General features: G+C 33.5%; 1 protein-coding gene across 5 annotated transcripts in view; it reads right to left on the reverse strand.

Annotated features, from left to right (window-relative positions):
• Window positions 1–19,786, reverse strand: part of LOC150100704 (uncharacterized) — a 136,630-nt gene that overhangs the window by 57,161 nt on the left and 59,683 nt on the right. Inside the window, exon 3 of one of the 5 annotated variants that reach the window (XM_090402034.1) lies at window positions 18,343–18,430. The exons of 3 other annotated variants lie outside the window; for them this stretch is intronic. The gene's annotated coding sequence lies outside the window, so the exon portion shown is untranslated. Of the gene's footprint in view, window positions 1–18,324; window positions 18,431–19,786 lie in introns of those variants that run through there. One more of the 5 variants, XM_090402033.1, reaches the window with a different exon arrangement.

Below are 19,786 nucleotides of genomic sequence, written 5' to 3' on the forward strand. Positions count from 1 at the left end.
ATACAATGTCCAAGGCAGATCAGGAGTTTATTGTGCAAAACATACGAGGTATTACTGTATAATAAAGGAAGCATTAAAAAAATAAAGGATAAATGTCATGTAATAATAATAATACTTATTAGTTGAATGTTGTAGTTAAATTAGAAACTGCAGAGTATAACAATAATTTAAACTATCCGGTGTTACATATGGTCAAGTTGCTGGCTTGGACAGGCGAGTGAAGTGCTTCCACTTCCACCCAACAGACTGGATTCAAATCTCACTTTAGCATATATGTTTGCAAATGTTTTTATCTGACATTTCAATGCCTGTGGAAAATCACCATCCTGCTCATTGGAGTCCTGAAGCAATATGGAAAAGTACCACATTTAGTTTTTTAAGTAGGAGTCCCAGATTATCTTTAGCCCATGGTTAGTATGCAATAGTTCACCTTTTATGAATCAGTGTCAAAGAAAGTTACTGAAATAAAGGATATAGTAAAAATGAAGGTTTATTAATTTCTCTTTATTCTAAATTTATCATAAAACAGAATAAAGTCACAGAATTTATTTTATACACAGTGTATCCCCACAAAACAAAATCTAGACCAATGTTTCCCAAACTTTCAGTACCCACATACCCCTTTTAAAATTTTAGTAACACTGGCATACATGGCCCCCACCCCTGAGGAAAAGGCATCTTCAGAGTTTAATAATAATATTTCATTTCAAATAAGAATAATTATTAGAGGTATTTATAGTTTAACATTTGTGTGCTATAATAAATTGGACATGTGAAACATTTTTTAATTAATAAATACATTTTTAGTTGTATGAATCCAATACACATGTATTAGATTTAGCAACTCCATCAGTTCTAGCATATCCCACGGGTGTTCAATTGGGTTACATTCAGTGAGCTTGGGGGCAATGTGGCGAATTTGTTGTTATGTTCCTCCAACCAATCAGTAGTTGCATAAGCCCAATGACAAGGTGCGTTGCCCTGTTGAAAGATGGCACTGTGGTCGAGGTAGACCTCCTGCACATGAATTGAGATGGTTGGCTAACAGGTCCCTGTAGCATTCACCAGTGTTTGTGGGATGACAACCAACAGACCTAGGGCATGCCAGGAAAAAACTCCCTAGAACATAACACCCCTCCACCAGCCTGTTGAACCCCAACTGTACAACCAGAAGACAGGGCTTCATGATGTTTACATCAAATGCAAACCCATATTTAAAAATAAAATTAATAAACACATAATAGTAAAGTATTTTGATAGAAGTGATTTAACTCGAGAAATTTTTTTTTTTAATATTAACCTCACACTTGTGTGGTCTCAAGACTTATAATATGACAGCGTGACAACTTCTGTTAATGTGTTTTGTAAAGAATTGGAGGTTGAATACATCCGGGAAAGCAGTGTCTGAAAGAACATCCCAAAGGACAGAGGGTTTATGGATGGTGACCAGAAGCTGTCCATGTTCATACATAATTAGAATGAAGTGGACAAATAGTGAATGCCAGTTAATTGGGATAGTGTCATGAAAATACCTACAGAAAAGACATTATGGAGGAACACTATGAGAAAGGGATTAGAGGGTATCAGTGAGATTAAACAAACAGCTCCCTTCAGGATATAATCTAGGGAGGTTTTTGGTGCACTTTGCCAGATATGAAAACCACAATAATAAAGCTGGGTGGATTTGGGACTTATAAAGTATTAGAAGTTGACCAGAGAGAAAGAAGAGAAATAATGTTTAGAAAAAAAAAAAAAAAGAATACTAAGCTTTAGGAACAAAGCTACTGGAACAAATCTGAAAACAAACCCCAACTCAACATCACCAGAGTTAAAGATCGGTACTATCAACGTAAGAAGCCTGAATGGCAAAGAAATGGAGCTAGCTGAGGAATTAGATAAGTACCAGATCGACATAATAGGGGTGACTGAAACAAAAAAGACCAAAACTGGTGAGATCTTTCTGAGCAATAAATACAAAATGTTATATTCAGGCAATAACAATCAAGGAAAAGAAGGAGTAGCCATAGTATTCAACACAAAATACGAGGCTAATCTTCTTGAATGGCAGTCAGTCTCAAGTAGAGTAATGTGGGCAAATATGAGAATGGGGAACTGGACAATGAGACTTATTTGTGCCTATGGTCCCACAGAAGGTTCTACTAAGGTAGAAGTGGAGGAATTTTTTGAGGCTTTAGAAAAAGCAACTGACACAATGAAAAAGGAAAAGTTGGTCCTTGTTGGGGATCTAAATAGTAGAGTAGGAAATGATTGTGAGACATACAAAAATATTTTGGGAAAATTTGGAGAAAAGAGCAAAGCTAATAATAATGGCAAATATCTGTTGGATTTCTGCTCAGGACATGGACTGGTTATTACTAACACCATGTTCCAACATAAAAATGTGCACAAATTCACATGGAGAGAAGAGGCTAGGAATAAGAAAAGTCTCATTGACTATGTTATTGTTGATAGTGATGTTTTCTCCCTGGTGCAGGACACCAGAGTGTACAGAGGATTTGAAATTGGAAGTGATCACTATTTAGTCTTGAGCAGGATAAAATTGAATTTCATATCGAAAAGAATAACATGTAAGAAAGTTTTAAAGCGAATAAAAGTTGAGCAGCTCTCGGATGTAAACTGTAGACTAAAATACAGAAATATTATTGAAAAAAAAATGAAAGAGTTTGAGAACAGGAATCAAACCTTGGAGATTCAGTGGCAAACTCTGAAGGAAACATTGATTGATTCTGCCAGAGAGGCATGTGGTGAGGTTGTGTGCAAAGATAAAAAAATCAGAACTCCCTGGTGGACACAGGAAGTTAAAGAGGCAGTGAAGGAAAAGAAGAAAGCATATCAAAAGTTCCTGGCAAATAAGTCAGCTTTTACTCTTACAGAATACAGAGACAAATGTAAGAAAGCTAAACAGTGTGTAAAACTAGCTAAACAAAAGTCATGGGAGGACTTTGGCAAGAATATAGAAAATAAATATCAAGAAGGTGGCAAAATATTCTGGAGGTTGTTGAAGAAGCTTAGGAATGGAGGAAAGAGTGCTGTAAAAGGAATTAGAGATGATAAAGGTGAAATGAAAACAGGAGAAAAAGATATCCTTGAAGTATGGAGTAATTACTTTGAAAAACTGCTAAATGAAACAAGCAGTGATGACAGCACAGTGATAAACAACACTGACCAGGCATGCAGTCAGGAATACATATCCATACTTGAAGTAGAAAAAGCCATCAAAGGCTTGAAATGTGGAAAGGCAGCAGGAGTAGATGATATTCGACCAGAAATGCTGAAGTATGGTGGTATAAGAGTCTTACAGTGGCTGCACTGCATAGTTCAGAAAGCCTGGACAGAGGGACGAATTCCCGATGATTGGAGTAGAGCTCTCATAGTATCCATATATAAAAAGGGAAATAAAACTGAATGTGAGAATTACAGAGGTATTTCCCTACTGAGTGTTCCTGGCAAGATCTATGCAAGTATACTTGAGAAACGGTTGAGAAGAATTGTGGAAGAAAAGCTTGGTGAAGAACAAGCTGGATTCAGGCCAAATAGAGGCTGTCAGGATCAGATCTTCACTTTACGACAAATAGTCAAGAAAGCATGGGAATATAACAAAGATCTGTATTTAAGTTTTGTCGATTTGGAAAAGGCATATGACAAAGTGCCAAGAGAGAAGCTATTCAATACGCTGCAGTTATATGGCGTCAATGGGGCATTATATCAAGCAATACTTAGTCTTTATTTGAGTTGTGAGTCAGCAGTTAGAATTGAAGGAAGTACAGGAAGATGGTTTAATGTTAAATCTGGTGTGAGACAAGGATGTACATTATCCCCTCTGTTATTCATTATCTATATGGATCACATTATGAAGGAATGTGGTATTAAACATGATATCAAAATTGGAGATGTTAATGTCAGCTCTTTGCTTTATGCAGATGATGTTATACTTCTAAATAAATCCGCTACAAGTCTGCAAGATTCTCTGACTAAATTGAATAGCTGTTGTAATAGATATGGTATGAAGGTCAGCAATAAAAAGACAAAGACAATGAAAATAGGCAGAATCATTGAAAATGTCAACTGTGTTGTGAATGGAGAACCTGTGGAACAAGTAAAACATTTCAGCTACTTAGGCACAATTTTTACTGAAGATGGTAAACTAAATATAGAAATAGACAACAGAATCAGCAAAGCTGGTATGGTGGGAAGTCAATTGAATAAATTCATATGGAATAAGAAAGAAATTAGTCGGAACACTAAATTAGCTGTATACAAGACTGTGTTCAAACCAATTTTAACTTATGGATCTGAGAGCTGGGTCAGAAGTAAAACACTTGACCAAAGACTAGAGACCGCAGATATGAGAGTCCTGAGAAAGATTAGAGGCGTGAACAGATGGCATCAATGGCAATATCATATTAAAAATGAGGATATTAGGAAAGAACTTGACATTGTCAGCATCCAGGAATGCGTTAGCAGAGCTAATCTCAGATGGTATGGTCACTTAAATAGAATGGGAGAGGAAAGATTAGCAAAACAAGTGTTCTCTGCCAGGTTGGCAGGAAAACGACCCAGAGGAAGACCAAGATATAGGTGGATTGATACGGTACAAAGTGCCTTAGACGATAGAAATATAAGATCTGATAATGTTGGAGTCTTGACAAGTAACAGACTGATTTGGAGGAAAATTGTAGATAGGAAGTTAGTAATGATGTAATTTTTTCATGTAGTACTGTCATATCCTGTACACCCCTTGAGGGTACATGGCAGGAATTTGATGATGATGAGCTTTAGGAAGCTGAAAAGACCATGTGATGTGTTTCGGCCAAATAGGCTACAGTCAGGTCGGGAAGAGAAAACTAATATTAATTGGTGAGTAGTATTATCAAAAGTCAGAGTGTGGAAAGATATTTCTTCTGGGAAATAAGACAGGACTATGTTTTAGTAGCATTAGCATTTACTTATTTATTTAACACTACATGAGAATAGCTTGAAGATTGGTAATGGATCCTATGGTTCGTATTTTCAATTCCATGCTGTGGTATGCAATTTGTACAGTTTGATGATGGTGTAGTCCTAATGTTCAGAAATATGTTTATAGACTGATTTTCCTGTTTGCTCACAGAATGCATGAACACGTGATTTCTTATGCCTCTATGGGAGTCCTGAGTTAACAGAAGATGAACTTTATATGTTAGCATGGGGCCTAAGTTTGCCATTTCAACCAAACATATTCCTTATCTTGACTTCATGCACAAGATTGCAAAGAACATTAGTCATCTCTCTCTCCAGTGATGAAGCTACCAGACTTCATTTTGATGTCACAAGTCATTTTATCATGCCAAACCACCAGAACTGAATATGCCACCTTCTGAGTTGAAAGCCTTAAAGTCTTTAAAATGCAATAATATAGTCATTATAAAGGCAGAGAAGGGAAACATCACATTAGTGTTAACACCAAATCTTATGAACGATAAATGGAATTATTACTACGTGATCGAAATACATATTCTAAGATTAGTAAAGATCCTACCGAAAGCCAATGTAATAAGCTAGTGGACAAAACAATCATAGACCAAGAAATTGTGTAAAAAATCTGAACTGATCATGCAAGATCCCCCACATCCACCTCCAGAATATATATATATGGAGCATCAAAGATACACAAAAGTAATTATCCATTTAGGCCTACTGTGGATTCTATAGGCAGTCCTACCTAAAAGGCCTCAAGATTCCTGTGAAACTTCCTCCATCCAGTCAATGGCAACTGAGTTTCTGCAATAAAAAAATTCCACAGAATTTTGCACAAGAATACAAGACATTAAACTGACATCTTCAGATATGGTGAGCTGTGACATAGCACCCCTCTTCAAGAATATGTCACATACCAAAACAATAGATATTCTAGCCCAAGAATTTCCAATAGACATAGAAGACCTATTCAAATTCACAATCACATTAGGATACTTTACATGGAAAGAACACCAACAAGTGGAAGGAACTGCCATGGCTTCACCACCTAACCAAGCAAATTTTTATCTGGAAAATCTACCAGTAAGAATCTTTGCTCTTTACTCAAAACCATCTATTTGGTTACAATACATGGATGACATATTTGCAGTTTGGAATCACACAGAGCTAGAACTCCATTTATTTATTAAAAAAAAAAAAAAAATCAATAATCTATATTACCAAATTAAATTTGCATTAAAAAAAGAAACATCAAGTCGAATTTCCTTTCTGGACATTCGTATCCAACATCACTTTCATGAATCACATTCTACTTCCATCTACCAAAAAGCGACCTTTACGGGCCGCTATATTCACACTACATCAGCAGACCATCTCAGAAATATGGCACCATAAAATCCTTAGTGACCAGAGCACAGGATTTGTTCTTCCAAAGGGCTGCTCAAACAGGAATTGGAAACCATCAAACAAACAGCTCCACTTAATGGATTCAATCCAAGAACACAAAAAAAATAGTTAACACCACTCCAAGACAATCGTCAAGAGAAGTAGAATTACACAGGAATCCTATACCTTACATCAAAGGTATCTCTGAACAAGTAGCAAAGATTATCAAAAAAATACTAACTCATTATTAGAAGAAACACACGTATAAACCACAGTGAAATTATTTAATTGTAAATATTTCATCCTAAGTATCTTAGGACATCATCAGTACAGTATTTAAACAAAAATTAGGAATAACATACAGATAGGGTGCATGATTACAATAAAATCTCATGAAAATGTGCATAACGTGCTAAAGTAGTACAAAAAAAAAAAAAAAAAAAAAAAAAAAAAAAAAAAAAAAAAAAAAAACACGTTAATTATTTAACACAGTTTTGTATGATAATTTCCCATACTTTAGGAATAGTAAGAACGTCGTTGCGGTTTAGGTTTGCTCTGTGTAGTAGGGCTTCAGAACTTTCTTTGTATAAACGTTCATGTTTTAATATAGATCTATGTAAAAGTTTAGCCATTTACCCAATGGATCCTATGGTTTGGATTTTCAATTCCGTGTTGAGAGAGGCCAGATTTCTGCGGTTTAAGAAAACGAATGTGGTCTTGATGTTCCGAGATGCGTTTCTGAACAGACCTACCTGTCTGTCCAAAGTAAGATAATTTGCATGAGCATGGAATCTCATAAACACCAGGTAACATCAAGGGTGAGAATTTGTCCTTAGGAGAAGGTAATAAGTTGTAAATTTGGTTGACAGCTTTGTAAGTAGTGGCAAAATTGTATTTCTTCATAATTTTAGAAAGACGTTCTGAGATGCCTTTAACGTAATGTATGGGAATCCTATGCACTTCTTCCTGTCTGGTTTGATGTATGCAGAAGTGACTGATGATTTTTTGAGTTGTTTTGGGATTATATCCATTTAGGATGGCTGTATTTTTGATAACTTCTAATTCCTGGTTTAAAGATTCTTCAGAGGAGCAGAAGAATTGTGAATGTAGCGACCTGAGAATGTAGGCTTGCGAAAGACGGAAGTGGCGATAGAACCGTCTTCTTTTCTTTTGATGTGTAAATCCAAAAAAGAGATACCCTGTGGAGATTCTTTTTCTAACGTAAAGTTGATGCGATGATGAAGAAGGTTAATTTTATCTAGAAACAGTTGTAATTCAGGTTCGGGATGATTCCATACCGCAAATACGTCATCGACATATCTTAGCCAAATTTTTGGTTTGGGTTCAAAAGTGAATATTTTTTCCTCAAGGTGTTCTAGAAACAAATTTGCTAGGTTTGGTGATAAAGGAGATCCCATTGCTGTTCCTTCCTCTTACAAGAAAGAGGATCTCCTTTATCACCAAACCTAGCAAATTTGTTTCTAGAACACCTTGTAGAAAAAATATTCACTTTTGAACCCAAACCAAAAATTTGGCTAAGATATGTCGACGACGTATTTGCAGTATGGAATCATCGCGAACCTGAATTACAACTGTTTCTAGATAAAATTAACCTTCTTCATCATCGCATCAACTTTACGTTAGAAAAAGAATCTCCACAGGGTATCTCTTTTTTGGATTTACACATCAAAAGAAAAGAAGACGGTTCCATCGCCACTTCTGTCTTTCACAAGCCTACATTCTCAGGTCGTTACATTCACAATTCTTCGGCTCATCATCCATCTCAGAAATCTGGCATTATTAAATCACTAGTTTCCAGAGCACACAAATTCTGCTCCTCTGAAGAATCTTTAAACCAGCAATTAGAAGTTATCAAAAATACAGCCATCCTAAATGGATATAATCCCAAAACAACTCAAAAAATCATCAGTCACTTCTGTATACATCAAACCAGACAGGAAGAAGTGCATAGGATTCCCATACGTTACGTTAAAGGCATCTCAGAACGTCTTTCTAAAATTATGAAGAAATACAATTTTGCCACTACTTACAAAGCTATCAACCAAATTTACAACTTATTACCTTCTCCTAAGGACAAATTCTCACCCTTGATGTTACCTGGTGTTTATGAGATTCCATGCTCATGCAAATTATCTTACTTTGGACAGACAGGTAGGTCTGTTCAGAAACGCATCTCGGAACATCAAGACCACATTCGTTTTCTTAAACCGCAGAAATCTGGCCTCTCTCAACACGGAATTGAAAATCCAAACCATAGGATCCATTGGGTAAATGGCTAAACTTTTACATAGATCTATATTAAAACATGAACGTTTATACAAAGAAAGTTCTGAAGCCCTACTACACAGAGCAAACCTAAACCGCAACGACGTTCTTACTATTCCTAAAGTATGGGAAATTATCATACAAAACTGTGTTAAATAATTACCGGTTTTTTTTTTTTTTTGGTACTACTTTAGCACGTTAAGCACGTTTTCATGAGATTCTATTGTAATCATGCGCCCTAACTGTATGTTATTCCTAATTTTTGTTTAAATACTGTACTGATGATGTCCTAAGATACTTAGGATGAAATATTTACAATTAAATAATTTTCACTGTGGTTTATACGTGTTTCTTCTAATTATGAACGCACCACAGGTTTCGTTATTTAAAAAAAAATACTAACTCGTTGCTAACCCATTAAGACAAACTCTCAACAATGATGCTACCTGCAGTATACCAAGTATTGCGTTTACACAATCTGTCATACTATGGGCAAGCAAGAAGATGTCTACAAATGTATTTCTGAACATCAAGACCACATGTGGATCATTAAACCACACAAATCAGGACTGGTACAGCATGGAATTGAAAACACAAACCATAAGATCCAATTGGAAAATATAAAACTCTTACACAGATCAAAAATAAAATGTACCTGAAAAATACAGATATGAAAGCTATTCGAACAAAGTACCAAAGCTCTACTTCACAGACCTAACCTTGATCATAACCACTACTTCACTATCCCAAAAGTTTAGGAAATTGTTATTCAGCCCAACAGCTTTTAACCAATGGACACACAACTGTACTTACAGAGAGTTCCAATATAATGCATGCACGCTACTGTTTATTTTATTCAAATCCCTCAGAGGAAGTTTGGCTAATGCAGAATACCATTTTATGTACAAAACAGTATTCCATATAATCTGAAGTTCCTCTACTGTTGTTCTCTGCTTATGCTGATGTCGTCTTACAATATATAAGACAAAATATCTGTACAATAGATTAATTTACTGTAGTACATATGCAATTCTATAATTATAAAGACCTGTGGAGTATCTATTATATAATGATGTCAGATTATAGTATAACATGTATGACCAATCTTTTATTCCTGCTGTTTTCTTATTATTATTAATTAGGTTTTATTTTCTGCTTTGCTTGATTTCAATTCAAATAGCATCTAAATTGAGCAAAAAAGTACAATAACAAATCACTGAAAAGCTTTGATTTAAAAAAAAAAAATACTGCTTTGTCTCCTATGGTACAACTTTAAATAGTAATGTACCTGAAAAATAAAAGTCATTTAGGTCAGCAACTTTTCAGCCAGTAAATGACTAACATTCATAATGGGAATGAACGTCTACTATGAAACAGAGTGAAGACGAGAATTTTTACAGATTGACTTTAAATTGCCAGGGTCAATTTTAATTCTTTACTATAAAACAATCCAATGAAGCAAGTGGCAATTCTTCTTCTTCCTCCTCTTTATAACACTTTTATCCAACTTGGTGGAGGGTCCACTATGATTATGTGACTGTGGGAAACCCCAACCGGCTTGTCGCAGAGTCTGGCATTGTGTGTAGGGGGGGGGGGAGCTATTTTTACGTCTGTAGATGGGTGTGTTCATGGGACTACTTTGCCTGTTCTGGGGGATGAAAAACTCTTTACTTCCGTATGAGACTAGCTAATTCACCTTTAATCAAAAGAGACCAGATAAAGATTCCTCACATCTTGGACGGGAATTGAATCAATCCGTATTGTGGGATGAGTGGTTATTATTACACATAGGAAAATTAACTTCTCTTTTATGATCATGGTAGTTTTTAAAGTGGTAACTATTTTGCTTGTATAATAGTTGGAAAATTTTACGTATAAAGCATGTGATTTCGCATGTTGGTGACCAATTCGTACAGCCTTATTTCTTTCTCCCCTTCGACATGAATTGACTCTTCTTGGCAGTCTGCCAACGATAGCTCTTGCTTCTGTGGTCAGACTATATCAATTACTTTTTTTAGTTTCATAGCACATGGTGACAGACAATGGTTAAATAATCTGGGAATATAGTCTAAAAACCCAAACTTTCTTTTACAAGCTACTTCAGACCTCCAAATAAGCACAATGATAGCCTCACTAGACAGAAAATCATCTACCATGCACTTTCACAAACATTCATACAACAGTGGAATGCAATACTACAAATGGTATTCACTTGGCTACTGAGATCAGAAGTTTGCCTATAATGGAAGAATAATTTTAACTTTCCTTAAATAAGTTTCAATGTCAATTGAAACCTTTCAAGGCCTTTGTTAATAATTACAATTTTGACAACCAATCTACAGCTTATATGAGAGATGATACCCAAAAGTTCTGGAAATAACTGCAAGGAATGCATATAGGTGAAAGTACAACTTGTCATTAGCAGATATTTATTCCTTAAGATTCGGCCAATCTAATAATTATAGCTTACAATGTTTTCAAATAAATGCAGTGATTTTTTGTAATCTGCAATTTTTAATGTGTAATGAAAATATATAGTCTACATCATGTGGTTTTAAACTCAGTATAACTGTTTCAGACCCATGATGCACAGGACACAGACTTTTAAATGTTTGTGTCACAGAGCAGCAAATGCAATTGAGGATTTGGATATTGAGTTCTTCAAAATTGGAATAATAGAAATGCTGGAAAAGCATTTCTATTAGTCCCAATTTCTATTTCCCAATCTCCCACCATTTTTGGTTGTTTTAAGATTTGTTCTGCACATCATCATTCTAGCCTTAGCATTATACAGGTATGTCCTGATTTATTACTCTAATTTTAAAAAAAAATTCATTAATCTTATGACTTGGAGAGTAGTTCTATTACCATCAAGCTTGGATTTTTATTTACTGTATTATAATGGGAGCCAAATGAGACTTCATTTCAGAATATTCTAAATATTTACACATAAAATAATTCACATACGTTTTCTGTAGAAAAGATATAAATTTCATCATGAAACACAATAAATGAAAATACCATAAGCCATATTACAGAATGTTTGTCTCTTAAACTAAAATTTAATAATGTAGAAAACAAATGAAACTTAAAAACTAAACATTCTATTTTAACTTTATGGATCATGGTTGCTTTTTGTTCTTTCATCTACTGATATTTATTTTCTGAAATTTTCTTTCAAAGATTACAGTATGTGAAATTTCAATAATTCTTTGAATTTTAAACCTACACTTTTATTTACTCTCCTGTCATGAAGTCTCACCTGTTTAACCCCACAACCAGCCAGGACATCCATAGACGTCTAGCTAAATCTGGATACAATTCTGTAACACCTATTGAATAACATGGATAAAAAGTGCAATTTGGTCTCATTTGGTCGGCCAGTAGGGAGTTAATAGTATTTTAAATAATTATGGCAGCCAGAATTTTAATGGATATGTAGTGACTGAAGGGAAAACAAAGGTAAGCCAAGTTAACTGGACATAACAATCTTGAAAATCAAACTCAAAATGAGTGCAATAATTTAGTATATGATACAATAAAATCTAATGTATCCAAAGATGTGCTTTGAATTATATAACTTTATCTACTTTTTTTTTTCAGTCTAATTTTGTTTTGTGGGTGTGCTTGAAAAAAAAAGGGGGGGAGAGTATCTATTACTGGGGGTGCATAAGAGTAAACTGCATAAGTCAGGGAACTGACCAGGGCTTCTGACCTAATGTCCAATCCTCACCTTCTTGTGGTACACCCTGTTAGGTATCTACTTGGATACTTAATGAACGAGGATAGGCTAGAAATTGGGAATTTAGCCGACCAAATTAAATTCTTATTGGTTTAAACCAGCATGCAAAATTATAGTATAACATGACAGAGTTTCATGCTGACTGGGGCTTTGCCTGTTAAACAAGGTCACCATTATTTCTGTTAGGGAACCAGCGAACAGTGAAAAGTCAGCTACTAGAAAAAATCCTAACTAAACATCAGTAGAGTTCAACATCAACATAAGAAGCATCAAAGGAAAAGAAACGGAACTAGAAAAAGAATTGGATCATCTTGACAAAAAAAGACAAAAATATGTGAGCTCTTCCTGAGCAACAAATACAAGATACTACATTCAGGCAATAAATCAAGGAAAAGCAATAGCTATAGTATTCAACACTAAATACAAGTATTATCTTCTTGAATGGCAGGCATTGCACTACTCAGGAAGCTATTAAAAATATTGAGGAGGTTATTGAAAATTAATTAACCTCCAAAATAATGAAATTAAAGCAGATTATCAGAGAGAGACGATGCAGGAATTACAGAAAGTCGGGTGGCATTTAAATGAACATAGGGGGGAAAAAAAATCAGCTAACACCTTTTTGTTCATTCCCGTATAGGGAGTAGGCGAGCCATTTTTTTAGCCCTATCTAACTTGAACATAGGGAAGAAAAGAAAATTAAGCAGCAATATAAGAAACAACAAAGCATGGAATCAGGTAAGTCACTAAGTAATGAAAATCAGGTAAGTAACGCTGTTTGTAAAAAGAAAGATATTATTTGGTAGATTCTAGCATAAAACATCAATATCAGATGATGTTTCAGTTAAAGACATAGCCATTCTGCTCACAGTTGGTGACGATGACCATGCGGTACTCACTTGGGAAGTGACTAAGTTTATGAATGTTCCATTCGAAAAGGTTACATGTTGAACTACAAAGCAGGAAATTATGACCAACTGAGGAGTATACTAAGTTTCGTGAAATAGGATCGGTTGATGGATGGGACGAATATCGACAGTGCATGGAAAGCATTTAAAAAATACTTAATTATGTAATATCAATATGTGTTCCGAGTCAAATATTCAAATAAAACATCTTATAATATCGGAGTCTTAACAGATAACAGATTTGGAGCAAAACTGTTGACAGGAAGTTAATGATGTAACTTTTTCATGTAGCACTACTATCATGATATCCTGTAGACATCCTAAGGATATGTGTCACTAATTTGATAACAATGGATTTGCGATTTTTTTTTTTTTTTTAAACAGAGAACCCATCCATGAGAGGTTCACGAACTTATAGTGTACTCAGTACTGTGAATGGACAACTACAATATCTAAAATATAGTACGCCCACAGATTCGAGACCCTTCGACACTTCTGCGCATGTCAGCAGAAGGAGAATCCATTCTGATAATACGGTAATCAATCCGTATTGTGGGATGAGCTGTTTATTATTACACGTCGGAAAATCAACACTTCGCTTTTATGATCATTGTGGTTAACCATGTTGCTTGTATAACATTTGGAAAATTTTACCTATAAAGCACGTGATTTCGCGTGTTGGCGACCAATTCGTACGTCCATTTTATTCTCCCCTTCAGCATGAATCGACTATTCTTGGCAAGACTCCAAGCAGAGATCTCTAAAGCGTGGGCATACTATAGTATAATAAACCATATGATAGTGAATCACATAACATGTACTGGCAGTTCTGTTTATTTAAGGATTCACTTTCCTATCATTCGTGTTTCTGGTTATCCACAACTAATGCTCTTAAAATTTATGAATATAAAGCATCAAGTCCAGTAACTAACAATTGTTGGTAATAAATAATTTGTACAATTGCTGCTATAGTGCTTATTGTATGTTCATGCTCATTACTCTTCTAGTTCTGATGTCATTTTGACTTGTGCAATACTATGTGCTATGATATTTAAAAAAAAATATATTTTTGTGGTACTTGAAACTGGATTAGCAAACAATCATGTGTAATAAAAGAAAATGTCAAACTGATGACTTTTCCAAAAAGAAAAACTGTATGCCTCTCGCTAAGGAAGCTGAAATTACATGATTTAAATATAATTGTGCTTTTTTAAGATTACCAATTAAATATCAAAATCATTCAATACTGGACAATACGTTCAGATGGTATGTTGCAATGACAGTGTCCAATTTCGAACATATGATTCAAATTTTAAAAAGTTTCATAATTTGCTAGGTATGGGCAAATTGTAAACATGAATGCATTAAATCTGGTTTTTCATTTCAATAAATCTAAATCAAGTCGATCAAGTCTACAACTGATGAGATTGTGCACACACACACAGATTACTTGAGAAAAAGAGCTGAACAATGTGAGCCAATTTTGTTCAGATGGTTATTTAAGAAAAAGAAAGGAAAAGATTAGTAAAACATGTAAAGCAAATTAACAGGTGTTTCTCATTAGCCTCACAACAAGATGTAGCTTGATGAAATGGAAAAAGTATTTCTTTTGTCAAAAGAAAGAATATTAACTGGAATGAAAAGAAGTCAAGTTCAGAAAAAATATACAAGGCCTTATATATGAAGCCAATATATTGGAAAATGGTGAAAGTACCAAAACCAGGTGAACTCTCAAAATGAATTCTCAAGCATACCAGTACAGTGATGCCAAAAAAGGAAGAAATGCAGAACACATCCTATCAAAATTATTGGAGAATACAAAAACACAGACAGATTTCCCAGACAAAACAACAATAAGAATATAGATCAAAAATTTGCCTGTCAGCAATGCTTCACCATGTAAAGCAGCTCAAGTGTAAGTTGAAAAAGACCAAGAACAAGAGTTGATCAATCAAGGCATGACTACTTTTTTTAAAGATGCTAATAGACATCTCTTTCAAAAACAGTAGATTCAGGTCATTGCAGTGATGCCAAAAAAAAAAAGAAAAAAAGGAAGAAATGTAAAACACATTCCATCAGAATTATTGGAGAATACAAAAACACACTGAGAGATTTCCCAGACAAATCAACAGCTACTTTCATCAGTCAACAAGGACAGTACCTCATTCAAAGTTTATCTAAAAATGATTTCAAGAGAAATGTAACCAAGAAAATGTACAAATATTTCCTTCATGCTCATTTATTGAAAAGTATATTGAACGATTTTTTTTAATGAAAGATCAATTTGTATAGAACAAAAATAGGTGTTCTAGAAGAATACAAATTCATCAAGTAAGGAAAGACAAAGCAAATGCTAGATGCCAAAGATAAAGAAAAATGTTAAAATTATGTAAAATTTATGAGTGCTACATTTGTTTATGAAGTGTCTTAAAGATTCCTTCTTTAGATATCTTACCTGTGTATTACGGTCACAAATTATGCATAAAATCTCAGTCTACAAAGTTGCCACTCCAAATAAGGGACACTGTTTCAAATGGCCTGAAATCAATGGTAGGAGGAGAAGCTGTGAAATTGAAACTAATGAATTAGAAATGTGTAAAACTACCACCTGTAACAGAAGTGTCCTTGTTTTCAGACACTTGCAGTAGGCAAAAACTGCAACAAATTTTTGTTTTAAGTACAATTTTTTTTTTTTTTTTTTGTTATTTTAAGATAACCAAGCAAAAGTTAGGAAAATAAAATATGTCATGTACATGAAAATTGATTCCATACATGGCAGAATAGAAATATCAAAAAATTAGAATACTAGAGTATGATATTCTACCAGCTGACTTGATGCAAGGGTAGATAATATTTTCAAACTTGAAAAACATTAAGATAAACTTGAACTGATTTAAAAAGATTTAGCAGAAAACTTAATATGAAATTCAACTGCTGATACTGACTATCAAAAATTGCAGTGGCACAAACCTAAAAGATTACAGTATGAAAAAGGAAGATGAATAATTTCATAGAGTTATGATTATAGTAGTCAATATTTAGAGCTAAAATAGTTTAAAAAAAAAAGGAAAACTTTCAACATCTACAACTGAGTTTAAGTAACTTTATTTTGAAAAGATAGCCAGTTCTCAACAAAAACAACAAAAAAAGATGTATTAAAAACTATGCAGAATGTATTCTTGAAAAATACTATCATTTTTATGAGCCTCAAAGAAAAAAATATGCTAAAGCCCAGAAACAGATGTACTTTCAGATTCAAGAGATTTATAATTTTTCTGCATATTTTCATCATGCTATAAAATACTGAGTGTAAAAATTAATATAAATAAATAGTACATCTAATCAAGTTTTTTTTCAACTCTTATTATTCTATTTTGTGCAAGAAAGGTTACTCATCCATGCTAACCAAATTACCAAAATACTACCATATAATATAAGTCTCCTGATCATGTGATTCCTAAGTGATAAAACCGATTTTGCTCCAGTTTGTGCTAATTATGAAGGCATGCTGAAAAAGCAATGTCTCTTTTATTTTCAATAAAAAAAGGCACATGTTGTGCAAATGGCATCCTTTCACCAGACATTTCCATACTTTGAAATATCACAGTTCTGCTAACAGAGGTCTCTGAATTACATTAATGGAAATGTCAGGGAACAATATTGCTGTTACATCTGCATTGGTGTTGTCTGCTGGCAATACTATCAGCAGTTGTCTCCTGACAATAATATTGTCAGGAGACAACATCAATGCAAACGCAACAGTATACAGTGAGTTTCTGAGTGCATAAAACATTCTATCAGCTGACCCCAACAGACAGTTGAAGATGCATATTTTGAGTGAGACAGTCTACAGAACACATCATAAAGGATTGGAAGCGCCAAAGAAGTTTCTGCTGGTATAGTCAATACTTATTGCCTTTTGAGTCATGAATATTAATGCACTGCATTCAGAATTCATGACTAATTGCACAATGATTTACTCTGTACACAACATAAAAATAAAAAATAAACAAACAAATTCAGTTTGTCCTGCCATGTATCAGCTTTCAGTGTAAAACTGCAAAAAAAATTTCAAGAGTACTTACTCATTTTGGTTTCAGTAAAATATCTACATCTCCTCTTATTACAAAACAGAAGTATCATTTTTCAGGTATTACTATACATTAGGAATAAAGGCCTATGTATAATAAATTTGGACTATATTTTTGTCCAGTGAGTTTATTTTTGTTTTATATTTTTTTAATTTTGCACTTAACAGAAGAAATCTAATATAATATGTTTCAAATGTTTTTCCTGGAATTTAAATGCCAGGAGAATAATGAAATTCAAAAACCTGTACTTCAGCAGGTGGGTATAAGGTATAAATATGTTAGAAAATCAATTTCATTATAGTCACAGTCCACAACTACTTCATATCAATAGAGCAAGTCTGATTATTCTTCAGTGATCTACTGTATAAATTAAAATCAGTTTTAACAACTTATTCCTTGTTGATAATTAGACGTGTTTCTCCAAGAACATTTATATGAAATATTCTTAAAAAAAAAAAAAAACAGCTTACAAATAAGGTATATAATGCATCCAAAATGATGATTTAATCTCTTGTGAATTTTGGAAATGTAATTTCAATATAATTTTTTTCATTTTAAATTCTTTGATAAATATTCTATAAAGGCTGTACATAAAAACTTTTAAGGAACTTTTTCTTTCAATGTATGAAGTACTACCACATCTCAATATGATAGCATATTTCACAGTTCATGATGTCTCTCATTTTACCTTGCAATGGAGAAATAACCAATATATTACTATGTAATCTAGTATGTTCACAGAAGAGTCAAGAAACCTACAAAGAGAAATGGTTCCTGAAATTCGACACGTGACAAATTCTGTGTGAACGTTATGTATGAGTATTCAAAAATACCCTCTTATAAGCCAAATTAGGCATATAAAAATTTTGTCAAAGTACTAAACAAAAACTATACTGAAGAAAATAATTATTGGTATTTATATATATATATATACATATATATATTATAAGACCATGTTATTCTAGAATGAGGAATATGCGATTCTATTAGTTCTCTTTTCCACATCTGATTTCTGACAGCAAGCATTTGGGAGAGGTCTCCTGGAAGTATTAAATGCAAGCAAAATTTTAGTTGTTTCTAAAAAGTAAAAATCATTTAAAATTCATTTGAATCAGAATTAAATTGCCAAGGTTACTTAAAGAAGAAAATTATTTCTTGCAGCCTGAATTTCATATTTCAAAATGTTACCATTCTTTATAATTTATGTAATAACTGAAACTAAGGGGTTATTTTCTCCATCTCCAAAAATCACACATTTCAGAAATAAAAACAGAAGTTAACAATCAAAATGTTTCTAGGAAACTCCAAATGGTATCAAAATGATAACTCTTCTGAAGAACAGAACATCACTGATCACCTGTATTTCAATTCTCTTGAAGTTTATTATAATTCATCTTGGCCAGTGCACTGGAGGAAGGGATGGAAGGCCATTCCTCTACAATGAAGTCAATGCAATTTTTATTTCAAACATATAGCTCAATCTTAGAAAATGAATGGCACGTGTAAGTATAATTATATAAAAGAAGAAGCACGCACAGCCATGAACAACTTTCCATAGCCATCAAATGTTTTTGGTTGTCATTTCATATTATTTGTGAACTTGCATTAAAAAATCAATAAGATGTCTATTTTACTATGTAGTCATCCTGTATTTATATTTACAGGAAGAATGCTTTCAAAGAAATCATGCATATATATATATACAATGGTAAAATTTTTATTATTCAAATAGGAGGGGGTACTGAGGGAAATGAATTGTCAAATTGTGTCTCATCAACATATAAATTGTTGTGCTGCTCCTGAATATAAGATAGTTATTCAGTATTAAAATTGGTTATCAGTGTTTATCACCAAGATTTTTTTTTTTTTTTTTTTTAGCAAAGCTTGATATTTAATATGATTTAAATGGTGTAATTAGAGTAGTAGAAGAAATAATTGACCAGTTATTAGTCTGATTTTCCAGATTTCAAATAAGTATACATTAAATGCCTGATTAAACATCAGAGAGTCTGTTCAAACTGTAACGGCCAACTACTAGTGAAACTGTATACAGTAGAACTCGGTTATAACGAATTCCACAGGACCGCATATGTGTTCGTAATAACCGTTATTCGTTATATCCAAGAAGGTCATAATTTGAGTGAATTAAAAATATTTTCAGATTTTTCTCAGCATAGGTATATTGGGTAACATAAATACATATGTGCATACATACATACATACATATAAAGAACAAAAATTTATTTTTAAAACTTCACATTTTTACATAAAAAATCAAGCATGCTTTGCTTTGCACAAGACGCATATTTCATAAGTTTGAAATTATTCCTTATACCACTAAGATGCTTGAATGTGTCGTATGAACTTACAGATCGCGATTCCATAAATCTTGTTAA

The sequence above is a fragment of the Typopeltis vanoorti genome, chromosome 12 (assembly GCF_054136105.1).
Source record: "Typopeltis vanoorti isolate ZY-2024b chromosome 12, IOZ_Tvanoo_1.0, whole genome shotgun sequence".
Taxonomy (NCBI): domain Eukaryota; kingdom Metazoa; phylum Arthropoda; class Arachnida; order Uropygi; family Thelyphonidae; genus Typopeltis; species Typopeltis vanoorti.